This window comes from Bison bison, unplaced genomic scaffold, assembly GCF_000754665.1.
Source record: "Bison bison bison isolate TAMUID 2011002044 unplaced genomic scaffold, Bison_UMD1.0 scf7180017864491, whole genome shotgun sequence".
Lineage (NCBI taxonomy): Eukaryota > Metazoa > Chordata > Mammalia > Artiodactyla > Bovidae > Bison > Bison bison.
Genome location: NW_011495050.1, coordinates 15185298 through 15196226, shown reverse-complemented (window position 1 = coordinate 15196226; position 10929 = coordinate 15185298).

Genomic DNA, 10929 nt, shown 5'->3' with positions numbered 1-10929 from the left:
TGCTGAGGATGGAAAACATCAGCTCCATGAGCAGAGAGCTAAGTAAGAACAACTGACTCGATTGTTATTCTTGTGAGTTACTGGCTTGTTGAAACAAGGCTGGCAGAGTGGCCCAGGGATAGACGACTGAGTGAAACGTGTTGCAGAGCAAGAATCAAGACAAAAGCTTTTTTAGCATCTTGACCTTATCAGGGAGGCATTTTAGTGCACACCAACATAAGGATACCCCTTCCTCTTATTATCATGCCAAGGTAGACTGCTTCTCTTGACAGATCAGCAATCACAATAGGCACAGAGACAGTTCATGTTGCTCCAGGCCCATAGTCAAAAGACAAGGCAACAGCACTGGCTAGAACATGTTCCGCTTCTGCAGAGTAGGAAGTGGTTGTTGGGTGTTTGTGAGGCAGGTAAGGGTATGCAAGATGACCTTCTCCTTAAAAGGCCTTGTAAGATTTTTAAGTCTTTATGTGCAAATATATTGAATTTCTATGAAATGAACTAAAAACTATAATGATATTCAACTTTTTACCTATCACATTAGCTAAGAGGCTAAGTGAGCCTGGGATAAAAATCTTAAGAAATGTAGAATGCTCTTCATTAAGAATGCTCCAGTCTTGCTGGTGGCAGAGTTAATTGATATGACCTTTCTAGACAGCAATTTATCAATATGTATGAAGAGCCTTAAGAACCTGATGTCCTCTGAACAGTAATTCCACTCCTGAGAGTCTACAATAATAAAACAATCCTAAATATAAAAGAGAGCTTTTCACTCAAAGAAGTTCATGGGATCATCAGTAATAATTGTGAGAAACTAGTAACAAACAATATTCAATAAGGAAAAGATTAAATACACCATGGTACATCACTCATTAACATGTTATACACCACTTAAAATATTTAAAAGATAATGTAAGAACATGAAAAATGCTCAGGGAATAATTTTAAGTTAGAAGACTAGTACATAAATCTGTATACATTACTTTTTTAATGCATATATTTTTGTCAAAGGTTTAGAAGATAAAAGACCATAACTGTTTGATTTCACTCTTTTCATTTCTATTTCTCTGAATTTAAGTCTGTTCATGAATGTTTTGAATTAAAAAATTGAATAAGTTGGAACAACAGACTGGTTCCAAATAGGAAAAGGAGTATGTCAAGGCTGTATATTGTCACCCTGCTTATTTAACTTCTATGCAGAGTGCATCATGAGAAACGCTGGGCTGAAAGAAGCACAAGCTGGAATCAAGATTGCTGGGAGAAATATCAATCACCTCAGATATGCAGATGACACTACCCTTATGGCAGAAAGTGAAGAGGAACTCAGAAGCCTTTTGATGAAAGTGAAAGAGGAGAGTGAAAAAGTTGGCTTAAAGCTCAACATTCAGAAAATGAAGATCCTGGCATCTGGTCCCATCACTTCATGGGAAATAGATGGGAAACAGTGGAAACAGTGTCAGACTTTATTTTTGGGGGCTCCAAAATCACCTCATGCGAAGAGTTGACTCATTGAAAAAGACCCTGACATTGGGAGGGATTGGGGACAGGAGGAAAAGGGGATGAAAGAGGATTAGATGGCTGGATGGCATCACCAACTCAATGGACATGAGTTTGAGTGAACTCCGGGAGTTGGTGATGGACAGGGAGGCCTGGCGTGCTGTGATTCATGGGGTTGCAAAGAGTCGGACACGACTGAGCAACTGAACTGAACAACAATAGTGTAAACTTAACCATCAGAAAGAAAGAGGGATTGTATATAAACAAGCCTGAACCCCATAAGCCCATTGTCATCAAGCCCAAAGGAAAGTCTCAGCACTTGGAAAATGTAATATAATGTTCTGTTGTAGCTGTTAGAGGAATAGCTTTCAAAGTGAAGCTCAAAAGAAAACCTAAAGTAAATGCTCAGGTTATTGCCAGAACTTGGCTTATTTGCAGTAAATTGGCTCAAAAACCTTGCTGTGATTAACCTGCATAAAAAAGCTGGAAATTTAACTTGAATTTTCAGTTACATTGCATTCAATCTTGGGACTTCCCAGGTGGCTCAGTGGTAAAAGAATCTGCTTGCCAATGCAGGAGGCACAGATGTGGGTTTGATCCCTGGGTTGGTAAGATCCTCTGGAGAAGGAAATGACAACCCACTCCCATATTCTTGCCTGGAGGATCCCATGGTCAGAGGAGCCTGGCAGGCCCCCGTTCAAGGAGGTGCAAAGAATTGGACATGACTGAGGGACTGAGCATGCAAGCCTGCATCTAATTTTGCTTATTCCCCTGAAGAAACTCACTGTATTGGCAAAGGGCAGGGGTGGGAGAGGGGAAATTCCAAATATGTTTTAGCTCAGACACTCTTCTAAACTCTGGCTCTGAGGTGGAATTTGTCATTGGCATGAATGCTTCTGCACTATAAACGGTTTTGAAAGGAGCAGAGAGGTGTGTGTGTACGTGCCCCAGGTTGTTTCAGGTTCTCTCACATTTGTATGTAGTTACTTAGTCTAGGATTCAAGTTAGGAGCTGGTAGCCAGGGCTTCTAATTTGTGACCCACTAACACAGTATTATTCTTCTTTTAAAATTTCTTCTGAGGGACTGGCTTCTCTCAGTGCATAGCTATTCAGAAATGTTTAAAAGCACAATAAATATCATCTCATAGTTAGTGCCCTAAAACCTACAAGCAAATAATCCTGCATTTGCAACTACATGAATGGAACTTGAGGGCATTATGCTAAGTGAAATAAGTCTGACAAAGGAAGACAAATGCTGCTATGATATTACTTATATGTGGAATCACAGGGAAGAAAGGAGGAAAACCCCTCACAGATCTAGAGAACAGACTGGTGGTTACCAGGGTTAGGGGGTAGGAGGTGGCCAAATTGGGTGAAGGTGGCCAAAAGGTACAAGCTTCTAGTTATAAAATAAAGAAGTCCTGGGATGTAATATACAGCTGTGGCATCCAGAGTTCACAGTATTGTACTGTGTATCTGAAAACTGCCAAGACAGTAGATATTAAAAATTTTCATCAAAAGAAAAAATTGTAGTTCTGTGTTTGATGGATGTTAAGTAAGCTTATTGTGGTACTCATTTTGCAATAGGCATATATATCAAATCATTATGTCGTACATCTAAAACTATTTAAAACTAATATAATGTTATATGTCAATTGTATCTCAATAAAACAAAAAATTAGAACAAAGCAAAATAAGTAATACTTTTAGATATATAAATGTGCATTATAGAGGGATTCACAAGATAGTATATATAATTTTACTTCTGAGGACAAAGTACCTCTTGTCCTTTTTTCCCCAAATGTAACATTATTCTTTTTATTGTTAAAAATATATATAGCAGGATTTCTCCCTGTATACATTTTGGACATTTGTAAGTTGTAGAAGAAGTAATAGATGTAACATATAACATGTAATAGATCAGGTCACTTCTTTGGCTCTTCTTTTCTTGCATTCCCAGGAAGATAATTATATTACAGGAATTTGTACATTCTGTCTGTGCTGACACTATCTACTATTTTTGTTTTCAAACTCGACTGCTGCCTTCAGCATTGTGCAATGTTTGGCTAGCATTCAGTTTTGGCTGTCAAGACTTTCTTGTATTATACATGATTGCAATAGGTTTTGTTATTGATTCCAGATATGTTTATATGTATTTCTTGTTCTCAGTTTTTTTTTGGAGGTTAATCTGCCTAGCGATGTTTATTTAAAGAAAGGAATCTAGGAATCCTTGAGAGTTGGGTTCTCAAAATGGGGGAAAAAACCTGAGTGAAGTCTTTGAAAAGTGAAAACTGATTCAAAGGAAAACCTTTTAGTTCTGAAAAATCTCCAATTTAGAAACATTCTTATGTACAGTCTCTGCACACTGTTGCTGAATATCAGGAGTAAAAGTGAATGTTCACTGATGTTCTTAAATGTACCAAATGGTACATTGTTGTTGGTGCTGAGTAGCTAATGCTGTCGGTCTCTTTTGTGACCGCATGGGCTGTAGTTTGCTCAGATATTCTGTCCATGGGATTTCCAAGGCAAGAATACTGGAAAGGGTTGCCATTTCCTTTTCCAAAATGGTCTATTAGCTTCCAAAATTCAAACCGGCTCTATATTTGGCCATAAACAGAAGAGCAGCATGGCAGAAGTCACAGTATGGTAACTGGTAGTGTTTTTCTTGGTGAATCAATAAGATGGACAGATGGACACACATGGATTTAAACTCAAAGCTGTTTCAGCCAACCTGGCTTTCATAGGAAGGGCATTTTAATTTTGGTCCCAATAGCCATATAAGTATGTGTGAACCACTGGATAAAGTCTAAACAGTTATTTGTCTCCTATTGCTCATTTACAGTTTATTTAGTTGGAGAAAGCTTTTCTCTATCATAGTAAAACTTAGCACGTCACAAAATGTTTGTGCTCAGTCTTGCAGTATGCAGTTACTTTAAGAGATGTGACATAATCTTATGGCAAAAAATTTTAAATAATCCAGTGTAAAATATTATTTTTTTTTTGTTTTAATCCAGAGTAAAATGTTCAGACCTGCAGATGGTAGGCTGGGGTATTTGGAGAGGAGAAAGAGAAGCTTATGATAACTTTTCTGGATTCAGGCTCATCAAGCTGTAGTTTTAGACCATGCCATCGTTGAAGAGGGAGGAGGGAAGAAAAAGAAATAGGAAAGGGAAGTTCTTTCCTGACTGAGGACTAACTGATACCTTCATAAATTGGCTTCTCACTCTGGTCCTGGCAGGTGTTTGTAGCTGATGCTTTCTCCTATGGGTACTTTGTGTGTTATTCACTCAGTCCTGTCTGAATCTTTGCAATCCCAAGGACTGTAGCCCACCAGGCTCCTCTGTCCATGGAATTCTCCAGGGAAGAACACTGGAGTGGGTAGCCATTCCCTTCTCCAGGGGATCTCCCCAGCCGAGGAATGGCAACCCTGGTCTCCTGCATTGCAGGCAGATTATGGATGAGATGGCTGGATGGCATCACTGACTCGATGGACGTGAGTCTCAGTGAACTCCGGGAGTTGGTGATGGACGGGGAGGCCTGGCGTGCTGTGATTCATGGGGTCGCAAAGAGTCGGACATGACTAAGTGACTGCTCTGATCTGATCTGAGCCACCAGAGAAGCCCATGGGTACTTTGTCTCCTGTGCTAAGTTGCTTCAGTCATGTCTGACTCAGTGCAACCCCATGGACTACAGCCGGCCAAGGCTCCTCTGTCCATGGGATTCTCCAGGCAAAAATACTGGACTGGGTTGGTGTGCCCTTCTGCAGGCGATCTTCCTGACTCAGGGATCAAGCCCACATCTCTTACGTCTAACCTGCATCAGCAGACAGGTTCTTTACCACTAGTGCCCCCCGGGAAGCCTTTAGATCTTATTTTAATTTTGACTGTGCTGTGTCTCTGTTGCTGTGCACAGGTTTTCTCTGGCTGTAGCGAGTACAGGCTACTCTCTAGTTGTGTGCTCGGGCTTCTCATCGTGGTGGCTTCTTTTGTTGCATAGCACAGGCTCTGGAGTGTAGGCTCAGTAGTTGTGGTGCACGGCTTAGTAGCCCCGTGGCGTATGGAAGCTTCTCAGACCAGGGGTTGAACCAGTGACCCTTGCACTGCAAGGCAGATTCTTAATCACAGGACCACCAGGGCAGCCCTCCTGTGGGTACCTTAAAGATTGCTGAGTGATCCATTTTAGTGGCAGCTGTCATGATGAGTTGGAGAAGGCAATGGCACCCCACTCCAGTACTCTTGCCTGGAAAATCCCACGGACCGAGGAGCCTGGTGGGCTGCAGTGAGCCCATGGGGTTGCTAAGAGTCAGACACGACTGAGTGACTTCCTTTTCACTTTCATGCATTGGAGAAGGAAATGGCAACCCACTCCAGTGTTCTTGCCTGAAGAATCCCAGGGATGGGGGAGCGTGGTGGGCAGCCATCTATGGGGTTGCACAGAGTCGGACACGACTGAAGCGACTTAGCAGCAGCAGCAGCAGTCATGGTGAGTAATGTCTTCCTTCCGCCCTCAGCCCTGGTGATATCTTCCATCTTGGTGCTACATCCACATTCTTTTGTGTCCCAGATCACCTTTTTCCCCACAGGCCCACATCTGGTCCATGGGAATCAAACATTCCTTGGCTTTTACTAGTAGAAGGATAACTCCTTTGCCAACATAGCCCTGTCCTCTCTTTATTTTCCCCAAATAGGCCACTTTATGAGACCATGGAATCCTCCAACTACGGAGAGAATTAGACCTTCTCCGGGTTCTTGGTGAAGCCCTCACTTGCATTGACTTAAGGGGCACCAAACTCCTCTCCTTTCCCCTGGGGTAGTGGAGGGTTCTCAAGCCCAGATTTTTCCACCAAAACATCCCCCATAAATCTCTTTAATTCTCCTGAACACTGTGACCCCTTTTAATATTCTTGATCTCACTAAATGGCCCAGAAATGTAGAGCCAGTTTTTGTACATTTCATTTGTGAGTTCTGCCCCTGGTCAACCCCCAGCTTTGGTATGTACTCCTTTTCATATTTTGTGCCTGGGCCAAAACTTTACTGAACACACCTTTACATTCATGTGACTCCAATCATAGTCATGTTACTATGATCTTAGCCTAAAATTGACAGATGAAATAGAAGACACACATCAAATTTGAATTTCAGATAAATAATAATTTTTAGTTCATTTATGTCCTATGCACTGTTGGAGACATGTGTAAACTAAAAAACTATGTGCTTATCTGAAATTCAAATTTAACTGGTCATCCTGCATTTTATTTTCCAAATCTAGCAAAATTCTCTTAACCAAGACTCTTCAAATGAAAATAAGAAAATATTTTGATTAGCATTTCATTATCTGCAGGGTTCTATGCATGAATGTATGTCTCTCATATCCAGTTTAGATAACTTGGTATAAACTGTGTGAGAGGCATAAAATCTATTCAGCAAATGTGTACTGATGGCAGTAGATAGGGTTCTGCTTCAGGATGTGTAAGATTTGTCTTCATCCTGGCTACTAATTTGTCTTGTTACTACACATGTGTATTGAATCTTGAGAGTAAAATAAAGTCTGCTTTCCCTTAGCCATGTTGAGACCTAGTTTAGGGAGGGCTATAATATGATGAAACACATTTTAATACAGGGAATAAGCTGTTCTGCTATTAAACAGTTTTTAACTGCTTGCATTTATCTATTTACTCTTCAACTCATAAATACTTTTATTTATAATGTGTCTTGTAAGGAGTTCAAAATGCATTACAAATGCATCCTATTAAAGCTATCTGATTCCTCTGTTGATATTATTAGATATTGTACTATGATCATGCTCTTAATGATAAACAAAGGGCATAGCACAAGAAAGCAATTTACCAAAGCGAGGTTTCTCTTCAACCTTTTCAGTTCACATTGTGAGGTTCCTTTAATCACAAGTCTTTGTGAGGAGTCTTTAGGTCAATTTAGTTCAGTTCAGTTGCTCAGTCTGTGTCTGACTCTGTGACCCCATGGATTGCAGCATGCCAGGCCTCCCTGTCCATCACCAACTCCCAGAGCTTACTCAAACTCATGTCCATTGAGTCAGTGATGCCATCCAACCATCTCATCCTCTGTCATCCCCTTCTGTCTTTTTGTAGTTGTACATGTTCTTGAGGTCTTGGTTTGGTGCTAGATAGAAAGATCAGTTTACCACACTGAGATTGATGGGTGTGTTTTAAGTTCCTGAGAGGTGTGTGAGAAGACATTTCATGGAAGATGGGATCTTTTGTACTACAAATTCAGAAAATTTTAGCAGAAGACAATGTGGTAGGAAAAAACCATTTATAGAAACTACCCGTGTGATGCTTTAAATATATAACAAATATTTCTGATTATAGATGGCAAAATTTATTATCTTCCTTTCATAGCCTGAGGATTTCTGGACTTAAGAAGACAGGGTCTCAATTAAGATTATTCTGTATTTTTAGGAAAGGCATAAGATGGAATGAGAGACAACTACCTTAAAAGGAAGCTAATATAGGAAAAAGATACACTAATTATAAACATAAGCTGATCATCCTAAATCACAACTAATTTAGGGTAAGCTAATAGTATGATGACATTGGATAAAATGTTGTTTAGTTTGAAATAATGGGAAAATACTGCTGTGACCACCTCTGTGTTCACTTCTGGATGTAATGGAAGATGTGTAAGAGCTCACAGTATTTATGTATAAAAGAGAAGACTTAAATGGATATTCTAGCTACCTTTGCATACACATAATGTTCCCTTAAATAGAAGATGGGCAGACTTAGGGTAGTTGCAGAATATAACCAGAACATCAATGAATAGTATTTACCAGTATTCACTTTACAGCATGTCACTGGCTAACAAATAGAATTATGTAAAAAAGAAATAGGGTGCTCTGTTTGGTATCAAATGGCCTATTGGGAAAAAGTTTTTAAGCTCAAATTATCACCTTTCAAAAATGTCCCTTAAATAGATGGTTTAAGTTCCTTCTAACTCTATGATATTCTCACAGATCATGAGAATAGTTAACATGAATAGAGTACCTCCCATCACTTCATGGCAAATAGAAGGGGGAAAAAGGGAAGCAGTGACTGATTTTATTTTCTTGGGCTCCACAATCACTGCATATGGTGACTGCAAGCATGAAATTAAAAGACACTTGCTCCTTGGAAGAAAAGCTATGACAAACCTAAACAATGTATTAAAAAGCAGAGACATCACTTTGCCCACAAAGGCCTGTATAGTCAAAGCTATGGTTTTTCCAGTAGTCATGCACGAATGTGAGAGTCGGACCATAAAGAAGGCTGAGTGCCAAAGAATGGATATTTTCTAACTGTGGTGCTGAAAAAGACTCTTGATAGTCCTGTGGACAGCAAGGCGATCAAACCAGTCAATCCTAAAGGAAATCAACCCTGAGTATTCATTGGAAGGACTGATGCTAAAGCTTCAATACTTTGGCCACCTGATGCGAAGAGCTGACTCACTGGAAAATATCCTGATGCTGGAGAAGATTTGAGGGCAGGAGGAAAAGGGGGCTACAGAGGATGAGATGGTTGGATGTCATCACTGACTCAATGGACATGAGATTGAGCAAATTCTGGGAGATAGTAAAGGACAGGGAAGCCTGGCATGCTGCAGTCTGTGGGGTCATAGAGAGTCATACATGACTTAGTGACTGAACAACAACACAGAGTACTTTCTTCAGGCACTGTTCTAAAGGCAAGTACTCATTCATTGATAAAATATTAACTAACTAGTAGGTACCAGGCATTTTTAAAGGTCCAGTTCAGTTCAGTCACTGAGTTGTGTCTGACTTTTTGTGACCCCACAGCACGCAGCACTCCAGGCCTCCCTGTCTATCACCAACTCCTGGAGCCTACTCAAACTCATGTCCATCGCATCGGTGATGCCATCCAACCATCTCATCCTTTGTCATCCCCTTCTCCTCCTGCCTTCAATCTTTCCCAGCATCAAGGTTTTTTCCAAGGAGCCAGTTCTTCACATCAGGTGGCCAAAGTGTTGGAGTTTCAGCTTCAGCATCAGTCCTTCCAATGAATGGTCAGGATTGATTTCCTTTAGGATGGACTGGTTGGATATCCTTGCTGTCCAAGGGACCCTCAAGAGTCTTCTCCAACACCACAGTTCAAAAGCATCTATTCTTTGGTGCTCAGCCTGCTTTATAGTCCAGCTCTCACATCCATACATGACTACTGGAGAAACCATAGCTTTGACTAGATGGACCTTTGTTGGCAAAGTAATGTCTCTGTTTTTTAATAAGCTGTCTAGGTTGGTCATAGCTTTTCTTCCAAGGAGCAAGTGTCTTTTAATTTCATGGCTGCAGTCACCATCTGCAGTGATTTGGGAGCCCCCCAAAATAAAGTCTGACACTGTTTCCCCATCTATTACCCATGAAGTGATGGGACCAGATGCCATGATCTTAGTTTTATGAATATTGAGCTCTAAGCCAACTTTTTCACTCTCTTCTTTCACTTTCATAAAGAGGCTCTTTAGTTCTTCTTCACTTTCTGCCATAAGGGTAGTGTCATCTGCATATCTGAGGTTATTGATATTTCTCCTGGCAATCTTGATGCCAGCTTGTGCTTCATCCAGTCCAGCGTTTCTCCTGATGTACTCTGCATATAAGTTAAATAAGCAGGGTGACAATATACAGTCTTGACATACTCCCTTCCTGATTTGGAACCAGTATGTTTTTCCATGTCCAGTTCTAACTATTGCCTCTTGACAAGGTCCAAGGGTATGTCAAATTCTTGACTTCATACAGTGATATTCTAAATTGCATAAGCACACACATAGTAAATGTGAAAATTTACTACACATAGTAAATGAGAAAATGATACATGTTAGAAAAACAGAGTCAGGAAGTGGAATGGGGAGTCCTAAGGGAGGTTTTACTGCCTTGAATTGGAAAGGTCTTAATGAGATTACATTTGAATGAAGGTTTGAAGAGGATGAGGGTGAAGCCACATGAATATCTGCAGGAGGAATGGTCCATGCAGAGGGAACAGCAAGTGCAAAGGTCCTAAAACAAGACTTGCCTTTTTTGTTCTGGAGACCAATATGTCTGGGGACAAGGTAGCACAGGAGGGAGTTATAGGAGTTAAGGTCAGACATGCAAGGAGAGATCAGTTTTTGTTGGGCTTTCCAGGTCTTGGTTGAGAATTTTTTTTCTCTGATCAAGATTGACAGTCATTTAAGAGATTGGGGAGAGGCATTACATGGTGTGGCTTATAGTGTGATTTGCAGAGAATATATTTTGGGGAGCAAGGGTGATAGTTAGGAGACTGTTGCCTTAACTGTGAGCAAGATGAAGACAGATGACACCAAGTTGGCGGCAGTGGAAATGGTGAGGAGTGGTCAGAGCCCGCAGAAGGTTGGGACAGCAGAATTTGCTAACAGGTTGAATGTGGGATATGATAGAAAGGAAGGGTTAGAATGA